General features: G+C 42.9%; 1 long non-coding RNA gene across 3 annotated transcripts in view; it reads right to left on the bottom strand.

Annotated features, from left to right (window-relative positions):
• Nucleotides 1-539: 539 nt before the first annotated feature.
• Nucleotides 540-17758, bottom strand: part of LOC142491298 (uncharacterized) — a 42475-nt gene continuing 25256 nt past the window's right edge. The window contains exons 2-6 of one of the 3 annotated variants that reach the window (XR_012800366.1): nt 8237-8340; nt 3951-4146; nt 2731-2862; nt 1167-1345; nt 540-823 (exon numbers count right to left, since the gene is read on the bottom strand). This is a non-coding gene — a long non-coding RNA (uncharacterized LOC142491298). Of the gene's footprint in view, nt 1346-2730; nt 2863-3950; nt 4147-8236; nt 8341-17758 lie in introns of all 3 variants that reach the window. The other 2 variants (XR_012800367.1, XR_012800365.1) reach the window with 2 other exon arrangements.

Consider the following 17758-nt stretch of genomic DNA (forward strand, 5'->3'; position numbering starts at 1 on the left):
TACTGAAGTACTCATCTTTAGCTAAATATCGGTTATTGACACTTTTATTTAAAAAAACGCTCAGTCCAATAAAGTCTTTGAACCCATTTTATTTTAAGTTTGAAGAAGGAACTTTGAAGGAGGGCTTATTAATTGGTATCTCTCCAGGGGGGTTATTGTTTATCTTGTATCCTTCAACCCGATGACAAAGCAATTATCCACAACCTTCCATGTTAGAGTACCAACTAAAAAAAGGGGCGACGAAAAGGAGCAATCCATTCAAGCAGAAAAACAAAAAACTACAGGATAATGGAACCAAAAGAACTTCTCTCTCACATTACAATGATTACAGCCCCTGGGAAGACCACTTTCAATGTCAGCTACAAAATATTCACACTTTGCTGTTTAATGAAAGTTCTTTAGCCCCCAAGATTTACCCATTGAATATGGCATATAGCTGCCATTAGTTTATTATTCCTTATGTATGACTGCACTTCTAAACCATTTGGTTCTAAAAGTATCCGCCACGAAAGGAAAGACTCAATGAGGGGAATAAGCAATGGAAAAATAATCCGGCTTCATTTGTGTTCTCAGTAAATCAAATATTTGGTGCAGTTCAAGCTATACACTTCATTAATTGCACCTCTGGCAGTGCGGTTTCTATCAGGCCTCGTACCACCATGCAATCCCATCATTCCTTTTGTTTCTTAGCAATCTGCACAGTTCATTTGATGTGACGTTGGCCTTTTTGTGGTGTGTTTTTTTAATGTGACGCGTCTGTTCCGTACATCTCGTCCTTTCCATTGTCCTGTTACTCAGTATAACACCAAATTGGAGGCTCCTTCTATATTTAGGCAGAAGTATTAGACAGTTAGGGATGTTACCCTTCACACACGTTTACATCGGACATTCGTGGTGAGCAAAAAAAATGGCAAAGAAATAGAATTTTTTCGACAAAACGCCAACCACACATATCTGACTCAGAGACGAACTTTGACCCCAACGTTCCCAAAACTTTAGTCGATCTTTCCATAAACGTTGGAGATTATGTCAAAATACTGGTCTGCTTTCCCATATACAGATACAGCATTGGCATTGTTTGGTGCTGTAAATCAAACTGTCTACTTTTTTCCCCCCTATGCATCCCAGGAAACACAGGTATGCAACACCTCTCAAGGCTCCCCTACCTAAATAGGGAGTGGCTGAAGGAGGGGCTCTGTGGAAATGTCACGGGTGAATCTCAATGTCAGCTCCTTGTGACCTTCAGCAAGTCACTTTATCTCCATGTGCCTCAAGCATCAAAATGAGATTGTAAGCTCTGTAGAGAAGCACAACGCGCTACACGGCACTGCGTATAATGCCTGCGCTGGAAGAAAAAATATTATTATTATTATATGACAGTTTCTATTTCTGCTTTTGCTCTTCCCTTCTTTATTCAATGACAGGCTCCGTGTAGTACAGTTCAGCGCACACTGTCAGCTATCTTACTCTTCTGCCACCCTTGTAGATTTCCCTCTTCTGACCTTTACAGCTATAAAACAGGACTGGCTTAGCCTGTTCTTAGTAAATATGTAGTGCTCTTCTTTTAGATGATGCCTAATTTAAAAAATAATCTACAGTAGCCTTCGTTAATAAATGTCATCTCATTACTAAATATGTTATTGATGAAGATGATGTCTAAATGGAAGAAGTGGAATAATATTTATCCTAGGCTCACAAATCCTTTAGAATAACATTTTTTTTCTCCTGTGGTTGGCACTGAACCCGCAGTAAAACTGTCTTTGGCTTCAAATATTACCTACAGTATGTGCAGATGACACCCCACTGTATCTTTCACACCAAAGGTTACTTCTGCCATGCAGTGCCAAGTCCTTGATTGATGATTTTATCCGGGATGTCCCCCCACCTTCTGTTTAACATGTCAAAAATGATCATAATTTCACCTAAACCCAATAGCTCCATTTCATCCAGTCTCCCAATAATGCTGTAGAGGTGTAATATTTGAATCCTCCCTTTTCTTTTCTGCTTACACTTATGCTTTTGCTAAATCTTAATTGTTCCTCTGCAATACTGCCAGAGTACACCCTGTCCTCTATTGCTGTACTAATACAACTCTCATTCATTCCCTCATTATCTCCCAACTTGATGATTTCAACATTCTCCTCTCTGGCCTTCTTGCCTCCCAACTCCATACTCTATAATCTACATTATTCAAAATGCTGCTGCTAGAGTTCTCACTCACCCCTACGTCTGGCCTTTCAATGGCTCTCCATAAAGCTCTATATTAGCTATCAAACTCTCCTTCTTGACATTCTTGTGCCCCTCTTACATTTCAGCTCTTATCTCCTGCTATATCCCTTCTTATTCCCTATGCTCTGCCATAGGCTGTCTCCTCTCTGCTCCATTTGTCTCTACACCATTCTCACGCCTGAAACATTTCTCACGTTGGGCTCCCTACCTTGGTTAGTTTTCGCCTGTTGCTGCTTCTTGCACTCCTGATGCATGATATACCCCCCCCCCCCTCATGTATGTTCTGCAATTCACTTGATCCTATAGTATTCTGTAAGTATCCCATTATTCCATATAGATTGTAAGCTCTGTAGGGCAGGGACTCTAATTCTCATTGTTACAATCCAGTTAAATGCTTTTGTGAAACTTTCTATATCATCTTTCTCTATTTAATTTCTAATTCAGTAAAGCTCTGAGTACATTGGTGGTGTGATATCAATACAAATATACATACATACATACCTATAACATTGGCAGAGTAGCGGGGGAACTAGTAATGGTCCTGTCAGTTTTCTAGTTTTCCTTTCTCTCTGTCTGTATTCAGCAAAGATGTGTATCAGAGTTTAATTGGGTACCTCAGGGATTTATGAAAAGCTGTCAGAAGAGAAAGGAGCCATAAAGATTGTATGCCCAAGTAATGCTTAGTGAGATCAAGAGTAGATAGGGAAGCTTATAATAAAAGCTGAAATGGATCCAACAGGGCTTAGTCCCTCTAGATTAGAAGCTTTCACGAGCATGCCCTCATTACCTTACCTATCTGTTTGTGCTTGTCTGTCCTTTTTTGGCTTGTCATTCTGTTTAAGTCCTTTCTATCCCTATTGTATTGCGCTGCAGAATATGTTGACGCATTTTAAATAAATCATAATAATAATAATAATAATTATAGGCAAAAAGAGTTAATAGACATGCAAGGGGGCTTAGTTTGGGCAATGTTCACAGTGACATATTGCACAGTGTTACAAGGTTCCTTATGAACTTAAATCTGCAGTCCGAGCTGACGGTTTTTTGTTTGAAATTTTTTTCCCCTTTAATATTTGCATCAATACAATCCACACAATGATAAGTAATTAGCTAAGTTGCCGATCGATCCGTTTTCCTGTGATCGATCGGCGAAGATTCGACTCGGGGTTCACTAAATGGCTGTCAGTGCAGCAGAAGAGGACCAAAGATGCAAAGTTCTGTGGGGAAGATCTTGTGATCAGACAGTCACTAGATAAAATTGGTGCACTGCTAGAGAGAGGGCAGGGCTCATAGAGGGGTGTGCCAGCGCCTGTTTCAGAAGAGGAAGGGGATATGACTATAGAAGCAAAAAATGCTTGATACATTATAATTCATTAAAAATGTTACTCAGAAATGTTTAAAAAAAAAAAAAGAATGATTCAAGTATTTTTTCATAGTACAGAACTGATTTATTTAAAAAAAAAATACACAGCTTTAAAGCCAATACATCTGTTTTAGCTATTACAGTGATCATATGACTTGATGAGTTCTCATATTTTATACTGATTTTTCTCTCAGATAGTTGCAGGAGACCAGGGCAGGGAGCAGCAAATAATCTTATACTGTTCAAAAAACAGCAAGAATGTCCACGTTGCCTTGTTCTGGGAACACTACAAGAGAATGTAAAGTGGTTTAAGCCGCAAACCCACCAAATGTCTTTCTCCAGTTTTTTTGGTACTAACCTAAAGTTGAAGCGGGGCTATGCGGCTTAATCATTGGAATCGTTTCGGCTATGAACATTCAAAGCCCCAAGGCAAAAATTGAAAGCCACACAATAGTTCCTGTGATATTGATAGTGCTTCCAGAAACTGGCAGGAATTTCTGCATCTGTAGCAGCTGACCAGGGAGTCTCTGTGGAATGCCCAAGAGGGTTATGCTCTGAGGGACAAAAAAACAAGGTAGTCCAAAAAACATGTGACACGAAAACTCGAATGGGGAACTCTTGCACTAATATTCTTCATAGTATTTTTAACCCCAACATAATGACCCTCTTTGGACCTGCACATTTTAGCATGAATCCCTTGGCACTGAAGGAATATAAGGATCCTCAGCAGATTGTGGATAAGATAGATACCGTATATGCCCAGTTGCCTTGGGCCTCGAAGTCTAACATCGAATCTAAACCAAACTGCTTTGAGTGTCCCTGGTCAAATTAGGAACCATTGTTCAGTATAAAGCTATTAGTTTGGTAACAAAAGGAACAAACAGGTAAAAACAGAGAGAAGCATCGAGAAAGGAATGAAGAAAGGAATCTCATCGCAGAAAGCCAAAGGATATACAACAATCCCACTTCGCAGCATATATTGGAGTTGCACTCAGCTGGGCCTCACAGCTATCTTTTGTAGGAGAGTCCTTATTACTGTACATTTAATCATGGTTTCAATATAAAATACAATAACGTTTATAGCTTTGCAAATCCAGTCCTGTACGCTTAACAAATATCACAGAGTAGACAGCATAGAATGACTTGGGGTCCAGTTCAAAGAGCATTCCAAGTGCAGAGGTTTTTAATTTTTTCAAAATAGGGTTGAAGCTTGGGGTCTCCGGAGCTGAACCCCATTCATTTCAGCTTGGGGGACCTCTAGCTTCCCGAGATACTTACCTCCATATGGGGTGCCGGTATCTATGTGCTGTTTAAAGGTCATGCTCACGCTGGCCAATGGGAAGCCACAAGGGATGATGTCACGGTTTCCTATTGGCCCGCAGGACGTGGGAGGTTTGAAGCCGCCATTACGAGAACCCTAGATAGCCCAGCTGGGGATGCTACCGACACCCCAATGGAGGAAAAAATCTCGGGAAGCAGGGGGTCCATGGGCTGAAATGAATGGGGTTCAGGTCCGGAGACTCCCTGCTTCAATCCTATTTAAAATATCGCTTGGATTGTCCCTTTAAAGCTCAGACATGACTACGTTTGCAGTTAGCAGTGCTACGTTCTACACCAATCACAGACATGTTTAACATCTTAATACAACAATACTTTAATTTCAATGTTTCACCATAGTGGTCAAATAACAGGTGTCCACACAACGTAAAAGGGAAAGCAAAATCAATTCAAAATGGACCGGCTCAGTGTAACGTCTTTCTCTGCTCTTGTTGATACTGTGAATATTTCAGTTAATAAATGGGTCAGTCCTTATTCTATACTGATAGCTGACTTCTGTTTCTGTAGCAACATGTCATCTTCCTACCTGTGAACTGTGGTACTCAGAACACAATACTGACAAACTCTCAAACAGACAGGCCAGGAATCATTAAGGGCTGTTTATTGAAAACAAATATCTATCTCTAAATAACACCGTTTTTAAATTAACCAATTTACTAAAGGCATATTGCCAAGTATACTGCAGAAAATAGTCTTTGTACCTCAGTGATATTTCGGCAGTGTCTTTTATGCCCTGCATGTGAATGAGTATATAAAGGAGTAATATCATATTACTTATTCACATCCTGTTTACTCAAATCTGACACCTGGTAATCACAAAATACCAATTTATGTCACCTACCCCAAGCTGGCATTGGCATATCTTGACTAGGTATATAATGGCACTATATACTGTACATAGTTAAAGCAGCATACCCCCTACCTAACACCCCTTTATATTTACTGGATGGGAACCACAGGGTCCTAGCAGCTGAATCACACTATTATCAGCTCTAGAGACCCAACACCCACCAAGGGTCCCGAGATATGTATTGGTAAAGTTACCATTGTTAGTTCCCGGTTTCGTGCTTTGTTTGAAATGGCCGTCCAATGGGAAGTCTTCCTATTGGCCAGCATGATGCCGGAGGAGGTGATAACAACGACATTACATCATCATTTAATTACACCGTATTAAGCCCTGAGTTGCCCAAGCAGTTCATAGTTATCAGGTCCCTAGAGGGGCGCCATATTACTGAGTGCTAGGGATGTTAGACTAAGAGCTGGATTAACTCCTTAGGGAACTATAGGGGGCAGGGTTTGCCATGGCTAGCTAATCACTTTGGCTACTAAGGATTTAATGTAGCAAAGTAATTTCCTTTCATTTGCCACGAGGTTTAGTTATATTTATTGTTGGGAGGGGGGTTGGGTTTTGATGTTAACCTTTTTGGTGCTGCAGGGAATTCATTTGCAATGCATGGGTAGCTCTATCCCCGTCAAAGGGGTTACATCAGGGGGCGGGCAACTCCTTCCTCAAGGGCCACCAACAGGTTCGGTTTTAAGGATATCCATGCTTCAGCACAGGTGATGCAGTCTGATGGAGCCACCAGTGCTGAAGCAGGGATACGCTGAAAACTGACCTGTTCTTGGTCCTTCAGGGCTGATGTTGCCCACCCCTGAATTTGCTGCCACAGGACATGGTTGTGATTGGTATTCCCCGGCCCTTTGGTAGAAGTGTATGCTGTATGGAATTGGTTAAACAGGCAAAAAGCTTGTGCACTAATATTATTTTGCTAATGCCAAATATTATTGGCGCTTTAACGACTTTCAGTGAATCCCAGCCATAGGGGGTTTTGCAAACTGCGATAGTGCCGATGGTGGCACTGTCGTTCAGACACTCCCATTGAATTCGGGAGCTTCCATGCAACAATGCCCCGATCAGCACTATCGCAGTTTAATAAATAACTCCCGTACAGTAAGGAGAGACAGTCTATGTTCTGTCTCCTGATAAAAGTACTGTAAGTTTGAGTAAACACAGTACTGATTCTTTGGATTCTTTTTATGTGGCTTTTTGGAGGTTAAAGGGGACGGGTGGGAATTTTATAGAGACTGTGGCAGCACCGTTCTGCTTTTTAAAAATGAGTAATATTAGATATGAGGAACAGCAAGTCTGTGAAACTCGCTTTAGTGCCTAGGAAACTTCTGAACCATTAGAAGAGATGTGACTACATATAATTTAGCAGAGGAAAAGGTGTGTCCTAGTAAACAGCAGGGGTTCTCAATAGGAAGGTCTTGACAATAAGTGGATAACCTTATGCATAGAAGTTATAGGGCGTTAGATAATTGTAAGTCTATTGACCTTGTCTGTCTAGATTTTATTGAGGCTTTTATTAAGAGTGGTGTATGATGCCAGGCTCGTAAGAACCTGGCCTGGCATTGATAAGCAATAAAGAAGATGCATAGCACATTAGTTGAATGGTAGAAGGCAATGGGTTATTGTAGAGGAACAGTATTATAAACACAGATGAGTAATTATTGATATCCCTAGCGGGTTTGTGCTACATTCCCTGCTTTCTAATATAGCCACAAGCGATCTTCAAAATGAAAGTATTGCAATCTGGCAAATTGGTTACGCTTGCTGATAATACAAATTCAACTATGGCTGCGGACCAGGGGCGGGCAGCTCCAGTCCTCAAGGGCCATCAACAGGTCAGGTTTTCAGGCTATCCCTGCTTCAGCACAGGTGGCTCAATCAGTGGTTCAGTCTTCATCTTCAGCACAGGTGGCTCAATCAGTGGCTCAGTCTTTGACTGAGCCACTGTTTGAGACACCTGCGCTGAAGCAGGGATATCCTGAAAACCTGACCTGTTGATGTCCCTTGAGGACTGGAGTTGCCCACCCCTGCTGTAGACCCATAACCATTAGTCAAATAGTACTGTCGTTGACTTTTTAATGGGAGAATTCAATTGATTCGCTACTTACTATCAGTAATAATAGAGGATTGAGGGTAATTCTGTGAGAATAACAGCAGACAATGGGTTGCTAGTCTGAATTGATATTACTGCACCAATAGATCGGCTAGCTAGGGGGTATATAGTTCCCCCCCCCTCATCCAAATATCTAGTGAGAATGCACGTTGCATTGTTTTTAGTCAGCTGCAGGACAATATTGACAGAATAGTCCTTCAGAATCAGTTTTGAAGAACCACTAATTCATTGAATATGGGTCTTGACAGCACAAGGATACACATGTAAGCAGAAGAGCCCCAGCTGTTAAATCTGCCCTTTGCTATACAGTAGTAATTCAGCATACGGTATGACCGAAGTTTACCTACAAACTGGGAACATGGAGGTGTTCTTTGTTCCCTTATCTAGGGCCGCCTTCTTCCATGTTAAGCTCTCTCCTCTCCTGTCCCTCCCTTTTCTCAGTTGTGTCTATAAAAAGGAAGGGACACGGAAAATGTATGGTAGTGAATCCCTGGGCAACCGATAAGTGTGACAGTATTTCCTGTGTTACATTAAAAAAAGGCAAATAAATGTTACTTCTGACTTCTAGCTTAAACATTAGGTCAGCTCAGTATCAAGATATATATATATATATGTGCGTGTGTGTGTGTGTGTAGAGGTATCTGTACCGTGTTAGCTGTGCTTAATAATCAAAAACGAATAGACGATACCGTTCTGTGGCTAACGAAATGCTTTTATTTGTGCGAGCTTTCGAGATACACTGATCTCTTCTTCCGGCAATGTTACAATGGATAAAGCCAGAAAGGTTTAGGGATCATTTAGCACCTTGAGGCCAGGTCCCTGCTGCAGCCGGCGGCGCACGCGCATCCCACCAGCTCCTTACCTCCTCCCTAGCTGTCCCCGGTGCCTACTTGCTCCCTGGCTCACTGCACACTGTGACACGTCAGCCAGCGGGAGCTGCAACAGGATTGTGATCCCGTGCTGCGACGCATCACATGGTGCACCAGGGAGCCAATCAGAGGCCAGGTATGTGACATCATCATTTTCTCACACAAGGAACACCCCTTTCTTTACCCGCGTTAGCAGAATTGCTATTGGAAGAGACATTCATCCCAAGACGCAGTGCCACACATGACAAATACTTTCACTGGTGAAATGTAGAACTATAAACACATGCGTTATATTAGCCTCGGGTAACACTGGTATTAGGAGATTACTGTATCTTGTAAAGTATTTAAACCGTGGATAGGATGAACTTGGGGCTCAGCCGGCATCGTGACCCCGCCCCCCGTAATGGCAACTCCCACCTGACCCATTTTGGCCACGCCCCCCACGCCTAAAAATGATCCCTACAGACTGCAGATTGTGGTGAAGTGCAGTGCACGCGCCGCCAGGATGCAAGGCGGGTGCGCCTGCGCGTGCAGTGGGGCCTTGGCCTAAGTCATAAATCGCATAATGCACAGGGGGGAGGGATAGGCTTCAGTCAGATACATTCCAGGATGTACTGTTTTTAAGTTAAACTCTTTCTTGCTTTATCCATTGTAACACCGCCGGAAGAAGAGATCAGTGTATCTCGAAAGCTCCACAAATAAAAGCATTTCGTTAGCCACAGAACGGTATCGTCTATTAGTTTTTGATTTTATATATATATACAGCTCAACCCCATTATAGTGTTTTGTCATGTGACCCTCCTCTGCCGATGACGCGCACGAGAGCTGACAGCTACAGAGAGGAGAGCACGTGGACACAGCCCTATGAAGTGAGGAGAGAGCTGACAGCTGCAGAGAGGAGAGCACGTGGACACAGCCCTATGAAGTGAGGAGAGAGCTGACAGCTGCAGAGAGGAGAGCACGTGCACACAGCCCTATGAAGTGAGGAGAGAGCTGACAGCTGCAGAGAGGAGAGCACGTGGACACAGCCCTATGAAGTGAGGAGAGAGCCGACAGCTGCAGAGAGGAGAGCACGTGGACACAGCCCTATAAAGTGAGGAGAGAGCTGACAGCTGCAGAGAGGAGAGCACGTGGACACAGCCCTATGAAGTGAGGAGAGAGCTGACAGCTGCAAAGAGGAGAGCACGTGGACACAGCCCTATGAAGTGAGGAGAGAGCCGACAGCTGCAGAGAGGAGAGCACGTGGACACAGCCCTATGAAGTGAGGAGAGAGCTGACAGCTGCAGAGAGGAGAGCACGTGCACATAGCCCTATGAAGTGAGGAGAGAGCTGACAGCTGCAGAGAGGAGAGCACGTGCACACAGCCCTATGAAGTGAGGAGAGAGCTGACAGCAAAGAGGAGAGAGATCTACTGTAGATGCCGGTAAATCCAAGCATGCCGACATTTTACCGTGATCCCGGTTATAACGCGGTCTCATTTTGTGGCCCCCAAGGACCGCGTTATAACAGGGTTCAGCTGTATATATTATATATATATATATATATATATATATATATATATATATATATATATATAATCAAAAAATAAATAGATGATACCGTTCTGTGGCTAACGAAATGCTTTTATTTGTGCGAGCTTTCGAGATACACTGATCTCTTCTTCCGGCGATGTTACAATGAATGAAGCAAGGATAACTTAAAAACAGTGTCTCTTGGAATGTTATCTGTGCTTGTCCTTCCCCCGGTGTGGATGTGTTTTATGGCTAGAGGTGTCAAAGGGTAACTGAAAGCAAGTGAAGAAAGAGTGTGTATGTGTATCAGTGTGGATAAAAATGAATGGAGAGCCCACAGTATAAACAGTGCTCTACACAAGGTGTGTGTGGAGTGAGAGGGATATAAATGGTGTGGGTGGGTGTGGAAATGTGAGAGTTTGTAGCACAACTAAAAGTGTGTGTGGATACTATGTGGTCCCTATTGGTGTATATGGATGGAAAAATAAGGAGTATTAGTATGTGTGAGAGACAGCTGCATTGCGCAGGTTTTGCATCACAGCAATGCTCTACACAGCGGACACAATACAAATACCACACAAGAATCGGGAATACAAAATCAGAGGAGGGTTCACCTGTTCCTCCAGCAATGTCGTGTACCTCATCATGTGCATGAAATGCCCAGGGGGCTGCTACTACATAGGTGAGACAGGACAGGGGCTAAACAAGAGAATGAACCTGCATCGCCACAGCATCACACGCGGAACAAGAGACAGTCCTGTTGGCGAACATTTCTCTGACTCTGGCCATAAGATGAACGATCTGAGGGTTGCCATACTCAAAGGTAATCTTAAAACCCCGAAAGAGAGACGGTTGCATGAATACAAATTTATGCAACTGTTCGGGACACTTAGCAGTGGCCTAAACAGAGATCGAAATTTTATGAGTCATTACTGACACTAGCGAACTCTCTTCCCATGAGCGCTAAAGGCCATGTCTGTACATACTGTGCTATATGTATGCACACACAGCTGTCTCTCACACATACTAATACTCCTTATTTTTCCATCCATATACACCAATAGGGACCACATAGTATCCACACACACTTTTAGTTGTGCTACAAACTCTCACATTTCCACACCCACCCACACCATTTATATCCCTCTCACTCCACACACACCTTGTGTAGAGCACTGTTTATACTGTGGGCTCTCCATTCATTTTTATCCACACTGATACACATACACACTCTTTCTTCACTTGCTTTCAGTTACCCTTTGACACCTCTAGCCATAAAACACATCCACACCGGGGGAAGGACAAGCACAGATAACATTCCAAGAGACACTGTTTTTAAGTTATCCTTGCTTCATTCATTGTAACATCGCCGGAAGAAGAGATCAGTGTATCTCGAAAGCTCGCACAAATAAAAGCATTTCGTTAGCCACAGAACGGTATCATCTATTTATTTTTTGATTATTGAAGCTCGGCTAACACGGTACTGATACCTCTACATGTATATATATATGTATATATATATATATATATATATATATATATATATATATATATATATATATATATATATATATATATATATGCAAGGTAAGACCTATAAATGAGAAAGATGCCAATATAGTGAAGTACGTTTTTATATATCAATAAAAACGCAAGAAAAATGGCTACTTACAGTGTAGCAGATAAAATCCTGTCTTTTAGCTGCAACAAAGGGTCTGGTGGCCAGTGGAGCGTCTCTCACGATGCACGCTGTGTACACCGTGGTTGGAACTCCGTCTATGACCCATTCACCCTCACCATCCAGATCTCACGATCGTTGGTCCGTGACGTCACAACACGGAAATCGCACTATTGGCTCTGTCGGATCCATCAGCTTGTATGCATGTGTGGTGTAGCACACAGCCCCAATAGCCTCAAATTAGATTTTGCAGCAAACTGATAGGTAATAAAAAAGTCTGTGTAGCAGACAAATTTGAGGAGATCTTCTCAGAGACCCTCAGGTGTAGCAAGGGTGCGCAAACTGTTTTTTTTTGTTGGGGGGAGGGGTGGTACAGCAGTTACAGAGGCGCCGCGCTCTTCAGCGCGAGGCCTCTGTAAACTTACTTACCAGGCTTCGGTCCATGCGTCTCCATGGCAAAGGGGTCATTTGACGCTGCATTAAATGTAAAGGGGGGTGCGACCCATGGGAAGAGAAGGCAGGGGGGGTGTGCAGTGCAGGAAATTTGCGCACCCCTGCTTTATAGGAACAGATCCTCCTTTAGTCTGCTGGTCAGGAAGCGCATTGCCCAGCAGATGCTAATGCCAATTATAGACTAAGAGGACATAGTATATGGTACAGCACCCCAATCTCACCTTAGAAAACTAGACACCCTCTACAACTCAATATGCTGCTTTGTCCTCCAATGTAACTACAGCACACATCACTGCGAAATGCTCAAAGAACTAGATTGGTCATCACTCGAGTCTAGGCGCAAAGTTCATCTCTCATGTCTTGCCTTCAAATACTTTCTGGGCAAGCTACCCATCTATCTGAACAAGCTCCTCACCCCTACCACACGCAGCACTTATCATCTGAGATCAGACTCCAAAAGACTGTTCGTGGTCCCAAGGTTCAGCAAAGTATCCGGTCGCTCCTCCTCTTACTGGGCACGTCACGCCTGGAACAATTTGCCTGAGGCTCTCAAAGTCGCAACCAGTCTAAATTCTTTCAAAACTGAAGCTTTCTCATATTTTAATCTGGTCTGTAACTGTTTCATACGCCTAAAAGATAAAATATGTTAAACTGTTCATGCAATTTCTTTATACATAATGTATAACCCTTCTCACTTAATGTAACCATGTATTTGTAACTATGTATTTATCATCATAACTCTGTGTCCAGGACATACTTGAAAACGAGAGATAACTCTCAATGTGTTATTTCCTGGTAAAACATTTTATAAATGAAATCAAAGTTAGGTGGGTATGTATTAGCAATATGAAAATCCTGGATACTCAGAAAACTCCATGTTTTTCTAGACAAATCCAATAATATTGGAGAGATATACTCCGAAATTCAACAAGCATCCGATGAGGGGTATCACACCTGATCCATGTTAATTCCTATTGACTTGAATGGCAGTTAACCCCAGATCGGGTGTGAAACCCAGCATGGAGGCTGGAGGAATCTGCCCCTTAGAACTCGCTGAGAAGACATGACCTGAAAATACTCGTGTCCAAAAGCTCTTTCCACTCAATTCTGCTGTCAAGTCATCACGGAGAGTACTAGCAAATTTATACATATCAATATCATTCAAGATGTCCTATATTTTATTCCAGGCTTATTATGCATGAAAGTAATTGAAGGTCACCTGTTTGATATTCAATTGGTATTGTCATTTCTTCTGTATGTAATGCTTATCGCAAATGTGCTTAACTGCTGGCTGTCTAGCTTGGCCTTCAAGAAACACTTATTTAATACACTTTGGATTCACGGTCCACGTGCTGTAGAGCAAGGTTAACCAACTCCGGTCCTCAAGGGCCACCAACAGGTCAGGTTTTCCAGATATCCGTGCTAAAACACAGGTGGCTCAATCGGTCCCTGCTTCAGCACAGGTGGTTCAGTCGTTGAAACAGGGATATCCTAAAAATGTGACCTGTTGGTGGCCCTTGAGGACCCCCCCCCCCCCACTTGTTGTTGGCCACCCCCGTATTAGATACTTGTAATGTTTTAGTCCACAATGTGATCTTTGAAGATGTTAGTGTCATTTATTGGCATGAAGCAGATGTCTTCGCTAGTAAAGGAAGCAGTTTCACGGTATATTGAATACGAGCCAAAGATGGCAAGGGGTGTAGGACAATCTCATACAAATCCACACCCGCTAACTGTAGCTGTTAAGCAGGTACTGTACCTATTTGTATGGCCTTATCTATTAAAACCAGATGTACCTAATGTAGCTATTTCTGCCGGTGCGCGAGAGCAGAGGAGTGCGCTACTAGCTGAATCTCATTGCTTGAAGTCCAGAACCTTCAGCTATTTACCGGTGTTAGAAGATGAATGATTTGATACAGTAAGTCAGGGGTGCGCAAACCTCTCGCTCTACGCCCCCCTGCCTGCGCTCCTCCCCTGCTTGCGGCCCCCCTGCCTGCGCTCCTCCCCTGCTTGCGGCCCCCCTGCCTGCGCTCCTCCCCTGCTTGCGGCCCCCCTTACCTTGTCTCCGGCGTCAAATGACACTGCGGTTCATGTGACGTTGCATTGCCGTGGCGAAGCGTCGCCCGAAGCCGTCGGAGACAAGGTAAGGGAACATACAGAGGCCTCGCACAGTCCCCTGGCATTTAATTCAAATGCTTTGGGGAAGAGCGCGGGTCCTCTGTAAGCACCGCCCCCCCCCTCCCCCAGAAAATCTCGCACCCCCCAGTTTGTGCACCTCGCACCACCCAGTTTGCGCACCCCTGAAGTAAGTGATCAGCAGGTTACTGGGATGTTACCACCATTTATAATTGATGTATATATTACATAAAAGTGCAGTAAATCCAGAAATTCAAGTGTTTTGATAATCAAATAAATAAATGACTGGGCTAGTTGGGGATATCGAATCGGCGCCTTAAATGTCCCATGGGCCAATAGGAAGCCGTGATGTCATCCCTTGTGTCTTCCTATTGGCCTGCTTCACCAGGACCTTTAAAGTACAGAGAGATACCTGCATTCCCTACAGAGGTAAGTATCTCAGGGAGCAGGGGGTCCCCCCATAACTGAAATCAACGTGGTTCAGACCCCCTGCTACTATCCTATGTTAGAAAAACCCATGTTGCTTGGGCTGCCCCTTTAATCCATTGGCTTTTTCACGTATAAATGAAAGAACGTTTTTTTTTAAAACACAATTCTTTTTTTTTTTCTTCACAAACATGTTGTGATTTCCCCGATTTAAATGAGTGTGCCTTTTGTTAATAAAAAGTAATTAAGCTTCAATGGCAGGTAATTATTTGTGAAGGGAAAAAACAAACCGGTATGTTGGTTCAGTGAGAGATCGTCAGAGTGGTTTTTAATTGGGCATCATCTCTTCTGTTTGGGTTTGAAGGCTCGGCGCAGGGTAAACACTGTCTTACATTCAGATCATTTGCAAGGCCGTGTGTCTGAAGGCAGTCGCTTCACTCAACCTTGTTTCATTGAAAGGGTTCCACGAGCCAGCTTGGTTACGAGAGCATTTCTCTCTTGCTATCAAAGAATTCAAAATGTCCTCGTACGAGATTATTCTGGGAAACAAAAATATTGGCTTTTATTTTACCATCTTTTAATTGTAATATAAGCTTCTCACTGCGAGTATTTTACCACGGCTTAAATAAAAATGACACGTTCCCAATTTAGGCGTTACCTACGGCAGGGGTGCTCATCTCCAGTCTTCAAGACCCCCCAGGTTTTCAGGATATCCCTGCTTCAGCACAGGTGGCTCAAGTAGTGCCTCAGTCGAAGACTGAGCCACTGATTGAGCCTCCTGTGCTGAAGCAGGGATATCCTTAAAACCTTGACTTGTTGAGGGGGTCTTGAGGACTGGAGGTGGCCAGTCAAAGACTGAGCCACTGATTGAGCCACCTGTGCTGAAGCAGGGATATCCTGAAAACCTGACCTGTTGGTGACGCTTGGAGTTGTCCACCCCTGATAATGCGATGAATTACTTTACTACAAATATTCCGTTTGCATTAATGGGAAAGGGAAATATAGGCTAACATGACATAATAATTCTTGACACCAACATTAAATAATATACAGTTCAGATGTATGGCACGTTAAAATAAATAGGCAGTGTAGGTGAAGAGTAGCCACGGTTATTTAATTCTATAACGATTACATACTGTACATAAGGCCCTTTATTTAAGCAGTACTAAGCCGCAAGTGACCTCATGACTGTGAGGTGCAAAAAGGTGTGTTCCAAGTTGAATGCATACCATCTTTTCTTTACATGGGTGAGAAACATGGGGTGTCCAGGGCCGAACCCCACAGGTCAGGTTTTCATGATATCCCAGCAGCACAGGTGGCTCAATCAGAGGCTCAGTCATAGACTGAGCCTCTGATTGAGCCATCTGTGCTGAAGCAGGGACTGATTTAGCCACCAGTGCTGAAGCAGGGATAACCTGAAAACATTTCCTGGGGGGGGGGGGGGCTTAAGGACTGGACTTGAGCACACCTGCTCTAGCCTTCAATCTGAACCCCTTTATTGCATCTGCATCGCCCCAAAGGCGGACAGCCTTTTGGCGCATTCGAAGGTTAGCTAAAGGGCATGAGCGTTTGCTGCCGTTTGCTGCCGTTCGCTGATGTTAAAGCTTCTCTATTTCAAATCTGAAACTCACAAACCCTTTATCCCCTGTACTCAATTTTCCAACTCTATCTGTCCATGAATTGCCTGTGAATTGACTGTATAACCTCTGTGCTTTTAATGTAACCATGTATTGTTATAACTCTGTGCCCAGGACATACTTGAAAACGAGAGGTAACTCTCACTACATTACTTCCTGGTAAAACATTTTTATAAATACAATAACAAATAGTGTACCTATGTCCATGTGCCAAGCGTTGGAGGGTCTATCTTGACATAATGTTCTAATGATGACTCTGGTGACCTGATGGTGTACCGATGGCCTCTTATTCCTTTCTCGCAACAACACGAAAATGGAATTGAAAAGGCTACGGTTGAAGGGTATATATCTACATAATCTACAGCTCTTGGATGTATTATTGTGTAAGTGATTTGTAGGCACATATTGTTGACATTGCAAAGGTCAGAACTTACAGTATCCACACCCCCTTGTAGGGATTTTGCCACAGGGACAGTCTTACAGTTTAGGAGTCCTTCAAGCCTATAGCTATCCCCAGCATGCACTTCCCTTCTGTAACTAGAAAAGCTTCTAAAAGATAAATATTCCATTTACAATGGATAAGGGAAATATGTAATAACTTAATTGGGACATTGTGACCGTTGGTTTTATATAGGGTGAATATACGGTAATGACAATTACAAGCAAGCAATGAATGTTTATACTATAATGACTGTATTTACACTTATAAGCACAGTGTAATGAGGGACACTTCATGTAAGGCAATATCAGTGTGTTTAATATCAAAATTATTCTGTCCCCGGTTGATAATTGCTCTTTATAACTTCATTTGCTTGAAAAACATGCACTGGCAAATTGTCTAGTTAAGTGGTGGGGTGGACCTTCATTAACGATGGTTTGCAGAGGAGATATGCTTATTTTAGCTCTGTGTAGGAGGAATGAAGACCAATATATTTGAAATGACAGCGCCGAGATGTGCGAACATGCAACAGTTCACTTTGCACAAAATCCCTAACTGAATCCTGCCGTCGGCTAAGGTTTTACAAACCCTGCATTGGCAATTGTCCTTTATTCTTATGTAGCGCTGACATATGTCATTACAGTTTAAGCACTATAACCCTTTTATGAATGGGAATTTGTTTGTATGTATGTATGTATGTATACTGTATGTATGTA

The sequence above is a fragment of the Ascaphus truei genome, chromosome 3 (genome assembly GCF_040206685.1).
Source record: "Ascaphus truei isolate aAscTru1 chromosome 3, aAscTru1.hap1, whole genome shotgun sequence".
Taxonomy (NCBI): domain Eukaryota; kingdom Metazoa; phylum Chordata; class Amphibia; order Anura; family Ascaphidae; genus Ascaphus; species Ascaphus truei.